This window comes from Schistosoma mansoni, chromosome 4 (assembly GCF_000237925.1).
Source record: "Schistosoma mansoni strain Puerto Rico chromosome 4, complete genome".
Taxonomy (NCBI): Eukaryota; Metazoa; Platyhelminthes; class Trematoda; order Strigeidida; family Schistosomatidae; genus Schistosoma; species Schistosoma mansoni.
In genome coordinates this window covers 27988279-28001404 of record NC_031498.1, presented here as the reverse complement: position 1 = coordinate 28001404, position 13126 = coordinate 27988279, and the positions used below count along the sequence as shown (strand labels likewise).

The window sequence follows — 13126 nt, the reverse complement described above, 5'->3', positions numbered from 1 at the left end:
TCGTGTACCCTTAGAGGGAAACCAAGTAATTTTATGTTAACTCCCATTAAAGATTACACATGAAGAACATAAGTCCATATATCTTAAGTATTTTAAGGGAGTTAATATACTGGCAACATTGTTTTCGTTCTACCGCACCAGCGCTTTCATATTTAACGTCTTAGGCCTGATTGTAGGGAGGACATGGTGGGTGACATCTTGACAAGTCGACTTGATAGATTGAGTGGAGGTTTGAGACTGTCAAGTTTCATGTCACCTTGCTGATATAGTCTCCCCCTCTCAATTTGTAGATAGTGAATACCACATCGAAATAGAGGAAGCATTCCTAGTTTTGCATCCAACTCCGAATAGTCTACTATAAGGAGTATTATAACTACTCCCTTACATAGCTGAAGCTGTCTGCACCGATGTGGTGTTTAGGAGTATTTGAATTATAGTATAAACTGGTAATCCCACAAACAACCCAATTTAATCAAGAAGCATTAGATGAAAACGAACGAATATATTGTATTTGGAAATCGAAATCAAGCAGTCATCAATACAAAAGAATCATTGGTTCATTCGAACACCACTGCTTAAATGAGCATCCAAGTTTCTGCGATTAATTGTACCTCTTCTCTTTAGGTTCATCACGTGTCTTCACGATTGTATAATAGATGTAGACTCTGTCTTATCTAGAATACACTCATTAGTATTAGAATTAACAGCCAAAATCGGAACTGACTCACCTGATTCCTGGAATTGTATACAATCATCATGTCGGTTGTGTAGTGGAACCACTGATATCTAGAATTCGCATCATAGACTTTCCAACACTATTCCCCCCCCCACGAAGTAATGTTCGATCCATACGTCGCAATGTTACGACCGATTCGACGTTCTTAATTTGTATTATCTTCTTATATGCCACGCCTCGATTATTATATGTGAGTATCTGGGGATAAACACTGATATGTAATTCGAGGCATTCCATCATGTGCATTTGACTTGCATAAAAATTATGGTACATATTCTTTTTGTTATTCATATTACAATACACAGATAAATACGCGTTGATATGTGTATTTAACACATGTGACTCATCTAGGCTTGATTCACCTGCGAACCAATCAATTGAGAAACATACATCTGCCTCATATTCATTAGGATAACCTTGGACATGATTTGGATTCTCTACTTGTGCAAACTTCATATCTGGACAAACTGGTTCTCTGATTGCTTCAAAAAACTTGGTATTCCCTTTGGTTCATCAGACCACTGACTAAAACTTCTACCCACCATACATTGTTCGTGAGAATATACAACATCTGATACAATAACATCAGAAATGTAACTAGGATTCGATTCATCCGGAACATATTTGTCACACTCAGTAGGAATATCACCAGAGAGAAGTTCATTGTGTGGACAAATGACATTTGATATGACATCAGAATTTGATTTTTCCGAAATATTTCTCTCAAATTTATTCACAGATTCATTAGAGAATATTGGATCATTAGGAAAATCAACATCTATCAAAACTGAATCCGGTTTTTGATCATGATTTGACTCATTCAACATATTATTCTCAGAGTTGTAAGAAATGTCATCAGAAATATGTGAATCATTATGACAAACCATATCTGGTACAAGAACACGAGAAATCTGATAAGAAGTTGGTTGATTAGAAACTTTTGTCTGACAATGATTCTGGGCTTCATTCAACATTGGACTGCTATGTGACATCATCCCGCTTCTCGAAGTTTTGGATAAAGATAGGTGATCATTAGAAACATCGAACTTAGTAGGATCACAACCACAAATTTTAGCATTGGTTTCAGAGAGATGAACCATGGTATTACAAACTGACTGAATGTGTCCAGATTGACCACATTAAAAGCATTCACAATTACAAAATACACATGGATTACATGGATGAAACTTGACACAGAACAAGCGTTTACCAAACTTGTGCTCATCTTCATAAACTGTTTCACAAATTAATTAACTGTTGTCTGAATAACCTTGATTACGTATTGAACTACGACGACGTATTAAAGTAGTGGAATTCCTGATGTCCTGTCGAATCATCCCATTGAATTTTTCTCCTTTACCGCATTCGAAATTTGTATACTGTAGACCATCAACGTTGATGGTCTATGTCGAATGATTGGAGGCCTACTCGAGTAAGATGGGAACGGTGTAACGAACAAGCTAACTTCGAATTCACACCTCGCGACCAACACCTTACGTGGATTGCCCCATCGACGTATCAAGGGACCATGGATGCTCTGAAGACTGTACAACACAAAGGACGTTATTACAGGAATATATTAGTTAAAGTAGATACAAGCGAAAGTAGAACCACTGCCGCATGGGCCAGTCCATGGCGTATGATTAACTGATGCGTGTTGATTGTCCTTGACCTTGACGGGGATCGATTTGTTCGATATTTAGTGACCCAACTGCCGGATGACTTGGCTAGGGTTCAGTGACATTTCACTGACCCTACAATACATTACATGGTCCAGTAGTAGTTGCTTAAGAGTTGCATAAAGGAGTGAAATCGGTTTGTCTGGAAATGCCAAATTCTGTATTAAAATATATGCTTCTTTTCCGATGAACGAAAGCAAAGAGCGATAATATTAAAATCCTTAACATCATTTTTGGTCAGCCCGGATTTCGAACCTCTTTGTGTACTCTTCAAAAGCATTAAAATCTGAATTTATATCCAACTGTTCTATCACAGGCTCCTTCGCTAGGCCAATGTGATGTCGAATAGTATTTGAATTATAGTGAAAACTAGTAATCCCACAAACAACGCAATTTAATCAGGAAGCATTAGATGAACGCGAACGAATTTATTGTATTTGGAATTCAAAATCAAGCAGTCATCAAGTAGAAATGAATCATTGGTTTATATAAACACCACAGCAGCTTAGACTCTGTGTTTCCACCAGGCTAAATAGCTGAAAGAATTATTCAGTAAGAGGTAATGAGATTAAAACTAAACAATAAACAAAGTAACCAACCTTCAAGGAATGTGTATGGGTTGCCTTCTCATCAAAAAGAACACTCCCAACAATCCACGAGGGTTATAGTATAGTTAGACCAAGCAAAAACAATTGAAAAATAAAGATTCAACATGCCAGCCGACCAATAAAGCATGTGGTGGAAACAAGAATAACACAATCTACAACAAGTCGTATATACGGTGATACAATAAGAAAACACTAAGTTTTAGTAGACTTATTATTTACGATTTTATCTTGATCCTAAACAGGAAGATGAACTATGTGGAATATAGTATCCAAAAATAATTTTGTATTTAGAGATAAGCGCTATTGTTTCATCAAACATATGTATGAATATCGATCGCCAGAAATGGTTGCATTTAAGGAGAAACAATGGAACAATCAAATAGAAAAATATTCACTGGTCGGTCTCTTCACATACCCATACGAAAAAATAAAGTGTGGATTTTACACTGTTTTCAGGCTGACGATAAACATTTAATTCTCTATAAAGTATCTATAATTAAGTATCCGGGACATAATTTCACAATTTTTTAATGATGAAGTCCCGGAAAACTTCAACGAGTAGTATCTTTAACCAATTACCTAAAAACTCATAGGACTCGGTTGCATTCGCAAAATGACTGACTCTTGAGGAAAGCTCATGAAGATACGATCAGTATTCTAGTTTGACAACTATTAACCAGTAACACCTTCTATATTCGAATCGTCCCCCAATTAGTTAAAACCAGAAGTCAGATGCGAAGAGGTAGGAAAGATATATTTGATACGTTGTCAATATATCGAGAAGCGGTTGCTTTAATCTGGCTAGTGAACGTAGGAGCTGTTTCCCACGCTTAGTCGTAACATGATCTGGTGCGGATGCATGACCGAACGCCTTCAGTTAAACAAGTCCACTTAAAACAATGTGGTCAGCATCCAATGTCGAACACTTAAAGAGCTATTGATTTTGGGGAATTATTTACAGCTACACTCACAATTTATTGGTTTGATGATGCAACGGATATTCTAGTTTTACAACTGGATACCAGTAGCACCTTCTATGTTCGATCGTTCCCAGTCAGATAGAAATCAGAAGTCAGACGAGAAGAGGCAGGAAAGATATATTTGATTCGTTACCAATATATCGAGGACCTTTTCTATAAGCTGGCTAATGAAACGTAGGAGCTGTGTCCCACGCTGTGTTGAAACGTGATCTGGTGCGGATGCATGACCGAAAGCCTTCAGCTAAACAAGTCCACTTAAACAACGTGGTCAGCATCCAATGTCGAACACTTAATGAGCTATTGATTTTGGGGAATTATTTACAGCTACAGATCACCCCCCCCCTAGTGAGGTAGTGATGCCCCTAAGACGTGACCAGCCAGAAGTTTAAACCCAACGAGTTTGTCGTTGGTAAACACTCTTCTGATAGCTTGCTTCGTTTAGCAGCGTCTGGTCGTCTTTCCTTAAACTATGGGACCAAAATGTACAACGTAGCAATAAAGAAATATAGTACAATGAAAATTTCGGTTCCTTGCGAAACTTCGTCGTTCTTTTCCAGCCGTCCTGGAAAAGAGGAAAAATAAAACGTGTGAGTGCATGTCGAAAATACACTCGTACTTGCGTAAGGACACAAGATGAGCGGAAAAAATAAACTGATACACTTACAAACAGCGTAAAAGCGATCGGAAAAAAAGGTTTTCTTTTGGTTTTTTTCAATATATAAATATATATATATACGCTCAAAAAAATGTTTTTTTTTTATATAAATAAAAAAATGAGCATATTAAAAAAAATTTATAATAAACAATGAAAGGGTAATTCAAGATAAAGCTTATGTCCTACGTGCAATATTCGTTAAGATGTTCTGGAAATCTTACTCGTCTTCCAGAACGCGTTGTTTTAGGTTTTTCTATCGACGTTGACGAAGTATCAAGTTGTGTGTCGGTTGTCGTGTAGGGTACTACGAGTGTAGTAGCTGTGTCGTTTGCTTGTACCGAAGGAAAATCGACGTAGCTAGGGTTTCCTTCTAGGTACGCAGCTTTGAGTCGATCGATACTGATGCTATCTTTCGTACCGTTCTTATCGACTACATAGTACTTAGGTTCGCGTTGAAGAACTTTGAAGGGTCCTTCGTATGCTGATTCGAGGGGTCGTCGATGTGAGTCTCGACGAACGAAGACGTGTGTACTATGTCGTAATTCGGGTTGAACGAAAACATCAGTTGATTGAGGTCGAGTGTGAGCAGGTTTAACTGAACGCATAGCGTTTGTAAGCCTACTCGTGTAAGAGTTTAGATCCATGTTCAATGAAGAAGCTGAAGGATCCACGAATTCTCCTGGGAGTCGGAGTGTCGTTCCGTAAACGAGTTGAGATGCCGTGTATCCAATGTCAGCTTTCACTGCATTGCGGATACCTAGCAAGACGAGTGGAAGAGCGTCTGTCCACTGTGAAACGTTTGAAGCTGATAATGAAGCTTTTAGTTGTCGATGAAAACGTTCTACCAACCCGTTTGCTTGTGGGTGGTAGGCGGTCGTTCGGAAGCGCGTGATTCCTAATAGTGAGGTCAGACAACGGAAAAGTCCAGATTCGAATTGGCGTCCGCGGTCTGTAGTGATTGTGGAAGGGCAGCCGAAATTTGCTACCCATCGTCCGACGAAAGCACGGGCCACGGTTTCAGCAGTAATGTCCTTAATCGGTACTGCTTCTGGCCATCGCGTGAAACGGTCTACGCATGTTAGGAGATATGAGTATCCGTTCGAGTCGGGTAAGGGTCCTACTAAATCTATATGGACGTGGTCGAAACGAGCGTCAGGGGTTTTGAAAGAGCCTAAGGGACATTTGTTGTGTCTTACGACCTTAGCTTTCTGACAGCTAACACAGGAGCGTGCCCACTCCCTCACGTCTTTATTCATGCCGGGCCAGCAAAAGCGTTCGGCTATAAGTTTGACTGTTGCACGAGCACCTGGATGAGAAAGATTGTGCAACGTATTGAAGACGTTGCGGCGATAATGTTTTGGTACAATTGGACGATCCCTACCTGTAGATGTGTCACAGAGTAAGGTTTCCTTACCTGTTCCCATCTGCCTAATACTTAGTTTAAGAGTTGTCGAGGATAACTCATGCTGAAGATCAATGTCTTCTTTTTGAAGCTGAGCGAGTTTAAGAAGGTCGATTCCTTGGAAACTGTTCAAGGAGCTAATTCGAGACAAGGCGTCTGCGACTACATTGTTTGCTCCAGAAATATGTTGTATGTCTGAAGTAAACTGCGAAATGTAGTCGAGTTGTCGAGACTCTCGCGGTGAGTACTTGTCTGAGGACGAACTTAAAGAGAAGGTAAGAGGTTTGTGATCGGTAAAAAGCGTGAATTCTCTTCCTTCGATGGAATGTTGAAAATGCCGTACAGCACAATACATAGCTAGGAGTTCCCTACCGAACGTACTGTACCTAGATTCCGTGTCTAACAACCGTCTCGAGAAAAATCCTACAGGTTGCCAAGAGTTGTTAACCCATTGTTGTAAGACTGCTCCGATTGCTGAGTCGGATGCGTCTACTGCGATACTAATGGGCGCTTGAGTGTCCTGATGGGCAAGCAGGGTTGCTTTAGCGATGTGTTCCTTAACTGTGGAGAATGCTTTACGGGCTATGTCGTCTAAACTAATTGATTTCGCATTTCCACGAAGCTGATCGGTTAACGGTTTCATTAAGGATGCGCATTTGGGTATGAACCGTCTATAGAAACTCACGAGTCCGTTGAAAGTTCGTAACTGCTTGATCGTGGTCGGTTCTGGGTAATCCAGAATGGCCGCCACTTTGCTCCTAAGTGGTCGGATGCCTTGAGCATCAATAGTGTGTCCTAAGAAGTCTAAGCAGTTAGTTCCGATTTGGCATTTCTGAATGTTGACAGTAATGCCATGCCTTTGGAGTCGATCGAAAACAATGTCCAGATGCTTGAGATGTGATTCTCTGTCCGGACTTGCTATTAGACAGTCATCAACATACGCATGTACGAAGTTGAGACCTCGGAAGACGTCGTCTATAAACCTTTGGAAGGTTTGAGCCGCATTTCTTAAACCAAAAGGCATTCGTAGAAATTCGTAAAGACCGAAGGGAGTGATGATGGCGGTTTTAGGAATGTCGTCAGGTGCCATCGGGATTTGGTTATAAGCTTTAACCAAGTCGATTTTCGAAAAGACAGTTGTACCTTTCAAGGTAGCTGTCAAATCGTGAATATGAGGCAGCGGGTAACGATCGGGAATGGTTTTAGCATTCAGACGCCGATAATCACCAGTTGGCCGCCAATCATTGCTGTCCTTTTTAGGGACCATGTGCAATGGGGATGCCCATGGACTATTCGATGGTCGAATTATCCCTAGGTCCATCATGTGGTCGGATTCGTTTTTAGCTAACCTAAGCTTCTCGGGAGCGAGTCTTCGGGCTTTCGAAAATACAGGTGGTCCTGTAGTCGAGATGTGATGTGTAACATTGCTGGTTACACAAGGCAATTTCGATTGCGATTGGTATATCCCGGGGTATTTGTCGGGTACTGCTTGGTACAAGGGGTCTATGGTGTGCTTAATCGTGACTGGGGATAACCTGCAACCAGAACAAGGAGTTACGCAAACAGATAGTTTAGTGTTTCCATCTATTAACCTTCTTGAGCGTGTGTCGATGAGTAGATTGTGGTGTTGTAACAGGTCTATACCAATGATTGGCATAGAGACATCTGCAACCACGAAAATCCAGTGTATGGGTTTGCGTAAACCCACGTTAAGGTAGACGTACCTTTTACCGTAAGTAGCGATCGGCTTTCCGTTTGCCGCCTGTAAACTCAAAACAGACTCGCGAAGTCTGTCGTCGGGATTTGCTGGAAGAACGCCAACTTCTGCGCCAGTGTCGACGAGGTAGCGAACTTTCGTAGTCACACCCGTGACATATAAGAGGCGGCTGTGTTCGCCGGCTACGGTTGCCGTTAACGCGTGCCGGCTGGGAAGTTTCCCGAACTGTTTTTCGTGTCACTCGATTTTGGGGTCGGATAATTGCAAGGTTTCCTGCAGTTTCTGGAAAACTTACCGTACTGGTTATGATACCAGCACCAGTCGGGATTGTCTGTCTCTCGTGGTCGAGAGCCAGATCGCTTACGTGAGGCACTTCTACGCGGGGTTTTTGACCGACTACGGTCATTGCGAACTCTAAGATATCGTGTAGGCGTGTGACATAGTTCGGCCATGTCAGTCGAGGTCGATTGGGGTTTTTCTTTGACGGAAAAAACCTCGGCCTTAGAAGATCTAGTGATTTCCAAGATTCGATCGGCAGATGCAGCTAGTTCATCTATGGCATTGTTTTGAAATGAAACAAGCACTGCCTGCTCCTGTTGAGGGAGTTTAGACAAGAAAAGTTGTCTAAATAGGCCATCATCGAAAGTTCGTTGGCCGATGACTTCTCTCATTCTAAGCAACATGTCCGTCGCAGAACCATGTTGCAAGTCGATATTGTTAAGGAGTTGGTCTAACCGTTGTCGATCAGTTAGGTCTCCTCGTTTTAAAATCGATAGCTTAAGCGATTCGTAAAGTTCGGAAACATCACTAGTAAACATACTAGGTGTTACGTACCTGTTAAACTCGCGCGGTAACGCCTTAACTACCGCGAGGAAACGTGTGCGCGAGTCCGTGATTCCGTGCATGCAAAAATCGGCTTCTGCATAGCAGAACCAGGACTCGATATTGTCGGGCCAAAATGGCGTTAACTGAATCGAAATAGGGGGAATAGACTTTAACTTAAAAACCTTGGGTGAGTGTTCCGTCATATTAATATAGATAACGAAAAATGTCTAATTAAAATATATCCGAGAAAAAAAAATTCGCGAAAAAAGTATGTCACAATATATAAAATTCAAATAAAGAATAACAATGAATAATAATATTCCAAAATGGAACAGACTCACAGTATATTGACTTGGTGTACCAGATCACGTCGGTCTCACCAATGATGATGCAACGGATATTCTAGTTTTACAACTGGATACCAGTAGCACCTTCTATGTTCGATCGTTCCCAGTCAGATAGAAATCAGAAGTCAGACGAGAAGAGGCAGGAAAGATATATTTGATTCGTTACCAATATATCGAGGACCTTTTCTATAAGCTGGCTAATGAAACGTAGGAGCTGTGTCCCACGCTGTGTTGAAACGTGATCTGGTGCGGATGCATGACCGAAAGCCTTCAGCTAAACAAGTCCACTTAAACAACGTGGTCAGCATCCAATGTCGAACACTTAATGAGCTATTGATTTTGGGGAATTATTCACAGCTACAGGTTCATTTATGAATCTAACTCTATATGATCGTATTGTATTGATGTTAATGAAATATATATTTTACTCACTTCGTATATATTCTCTCAACTAATTTGGTTGACAACAACACAGATATAAAAATTCGAATACGATATTATTTGAGAATCATATATTTCAGACTTTCGATAATGTAGGTGAATGACAAGCAATGCGAAGAAATGCACATGAACTATAGTAGTAGAAATAGCCAACTCAGTGACTAATAAGTGACTAAGTTTTTATAAGTATAAATGTGATACAAGTAAGTATACGGGCACACATATACTTGCATGCTCAAATGTATAAAGCGTGATCAATTTTACACATGAGTAATTGAGAATGGCAAAACTATGGGCAGTAGGACAGATACGAAGATTAGAATAATTTATTTGTCCAAAGGTTGGAATAAGTCTCATAGGAATGTGATGACAGAGACTTACGATAGACTCACATCTCTTTTTCCCTAAGAATATGAGAAAATAATTATTTAATACATTTAATAGTTTTTCATATCCCGGAGCAAATGTTCGATAACAAGAAGTAATAGAACTCTGCGTGCTAAGTAGTATTACCCAGAACTCTTCATTAAATACGTATAGACCAGTACTCAAATCAGAGAGAACTCAGTGAGCACAGTTGAAGTTGATGTATTTGGAATTCAAATCAGCCGCAGAATAATGCACAAAGGAATCACTGTTGTACACGAACATCACATTCGCCAAAGCTTGGACAAATATTCAGCTTTTTGTAATTACGTTTATGTCTTTTGGATCCTGAAATAATCACACTAAAATGCTTTCCATACCATAAACACACACGTTTAATAACCCTGAAAGATTGAAGAAAATACTTTCGACCATCACAATTAATAATAATAGTGGCTTTATTTAGTATTGTACGATAAGTATAGTATGCAATTCTCAACATACAACACAACATTTTAACAAATGCATTTAACTGCTCTTATACAATACAAAAAATGTGTCCGCATGCATATAAAACACCATATGAGTAAATGAAATTGTGTAGAATTAGATGAAATATTTGTGATAACATAAGATCTATACAACTGTGAAATAACAGCATCACCTTTTACAACCTGTTTTGTCACATATCAGATACTTTAGATATATTATTGTCGAGCTTTTATACTTTTGCTTATATCCATGGGCTATCTTGCCACCCCCGTTGTTTTTATTAGTCTATGTCACCTCATAATGTTTTCTTTCCGGGTGTTGTTTATTGAAATCTTGACGCTTTGATCTCTAATCAGAGTGGTTAGTTGTTTCCCTTGGATAAATTGAAGCCTCTCGTAGAACTGGTCCTTATCATTTTTACTACCATCGTTGATGGCTCCGTGATACTATATGACATTCACTGTAATCCTTACCTTCCTTATTGATAAGGATGTTTTGATAAACCTAGAGCTGTGAGTTTCCCATCCTATAAACTAGCTAATTCTCGTGAAACCCAAGAAGAAATAGCACGAATCAATATCAGATTACGTTCAAAAAAATAAAATATTGAATTCACTTAATATTGTTTGTTTGAATATTCCCATTGATGTTTAGGACTGCAATTGATCAGTCTCTTATTGGCCATATGTGCATACTGTACGTATTACCTCGATATTGCCTTCATTCACAAGCATTATAAGCAAAGATAGATAGTGGCTAGCAGTGGAATCCAGGACGCGCGTTTCGTTCTAGTTGGGACTCGTCAGCTGGATGTACCTGCATCTCAGAGTTGATGTCCAATCTAGGACTCGAACCCAGTACCGTTCGCTCCAAACGCCATCGCGTTATCCACTCAGCTACTGAGTCCTGATAGCCACTTGCTTGTGCAACAGGGTGGAGTTTAAATTCACTTGGTATTGTTTGTTTGAATTTTCCCATTGATGCTTAGGACTGCAACTGGTCAGTCTCTTATTCCATCATTCTATCATTATTATTATTATTATTATTATTATTATTATTATTATCTGTTACATTCGTAGTTTATGTTAGTTTTGAAAACAGGAACCGGTTTCAAGTGTGTCACCATGATCTACAACATTATGTATATCTACCAATTAGTAGCACACAATTTAATCCAATCAATATTTATTAATATATTTTGTTTTAATGAACTGTTACTATCATTATCATTAATTATAACAATTCATTGTATAAACTAGCCTTAAACACACTTGACTTATATAAATGATATATATCATATGTAACATTTAAATACATTACTACTGATTGTTTAAATGTGATTATAATATATAACCCTATAAACAATAAATGATTGTTGACAGACAATATAAAAATGGTAATGTATCACTATTAGTAAGAAAGGTGATTGTATTCGATTGGTTAGTATTTATGATTGAACTAAGTGTGTATCTAAGGTATTCACTTCAGTATTTATACTATAGTTGATAGGGGATAATTTAATATCCTATCGAATTTCTTTAGGACTTCTAATTCATTTAATTATTTTTTTTTTCTTCCTAATTGGTAAGTCGGGTCCACTTTTGATTTTGGTTTATCAAATTCTATTAATAATAATAATAATAATCTTATAAGTGATCTTTTTATTCAACCATGAATTCACATTGCCTAGAAAATCACTTTTCTAGTTAACAACTTTTCAGTGGAGTTCAGTTATTGTCTTTATTGTTATTATCATTATTATTGAGACTATGAACCGATCTATGTTAGACCACCATTAGAACCTAGAAGCACTGGACGGACATTTTATCCTGGTATGGAACTCCTTAACAGTACTCACCCACAATTCCACACGCAGGACTAGAATCCAGAACCCTAGGTTTCGTGCACAAACGCTTAACCTCTAGATCACTGAACTGGTATCCAACAGTGTTAACGTCTAACTCCAATCAATCCATGATCTTGCACACCTATTGCCTACGGTAAGTAACTGTCTCGCATCTGACATGGATGAACTCCATTAGGCAAGGTTTATCACTTGAATTCCAAGAACTACCTCTCGAAGCTAGTCACTGCTGAGCACATGACGATTTTCAGTATGTGGTTGTACAGAATGTTGAATTTTATTGAGATGAAAGGTTCTGAGTTCGATTCCCTGTGTTGAGGTCTTGGACGAACACTTCTGAGGAGTCCCATAGCAGAATGAAGCAGCCGTCCAGTGCTTCTAGGTTCCAATGGTGGTCTAACATTGATGGGTAAATACCTCGCAACTGACAAGGATGAACTCCACTAGTCATGGTTTCTCAGTAGAACTCCGAGAACTACCTTTCAAAGTTAGTCACTAGTGAGCACATGATAATTATCAGTATAGTATACTGATAATTATTATTATTGTGATTACTATTATGCCAATGTACCCTTATAGATGAAAGTAACTTTACTTCGGTTTTCAGGAGAACCAGAAATTATCTAAGCCTTAATACCACTAGATAAACAGCAAAACTTATTTCTGCTGCTTAACGACACAGATCCCCAGAACTGTGGTGGACCATTCTCACTATATATATATATATATATATATATATATATATATATATATATATATACAACAAGGTCTGAATATATATATATATATATATATATATATATATATATATATATATCTTTTGATTTGAGGGACACATTACAAGAGAGTTAGGGATATAGAGAGTTGTATATATATATATATAGGGTGATATATACACATACATAGACACATACATACACACACATTGAGGTACATTTATACCTACAGATACACTTATACTCGATCATGCAATATCTCAAAAAATTAATTTAAATAGCGTCCTATCGATATCTA

The 13126-nt window shown here is 38.7% G+C and overlaps 1 protein-coding gene and 1 non-coding gene across 2 annotated transcripts in view; one reads left to right on the top strand and one right to left on the bottom strand.

Annotated features, from left to right (window-relative positions):
* Positions 1–11081: 11081 nt before the first annotated feature.
* Positions 11082–11153, bottom strand: Smp_tRNA_01559_Pseudo_TTG.1.1. The gene has a single exon. It is a non-coding gene (tRNA).
* A 635-nt stretch (positions 11154–11788) lies between these two features.
* Positions 11789–13126, top strand: part of Smp_131080 (hypothetical protein) — a gene marked incomplete at its 3' end in the record, with an annotated part of 20580 nt that continues 19242 nt past the window's right edge. Inside the window, exon 1 of the mRNA XM_018797380.1 lies at positions 11789–11832. The remainder of the gene's footprint in view (positions 11833–13126) is intronic.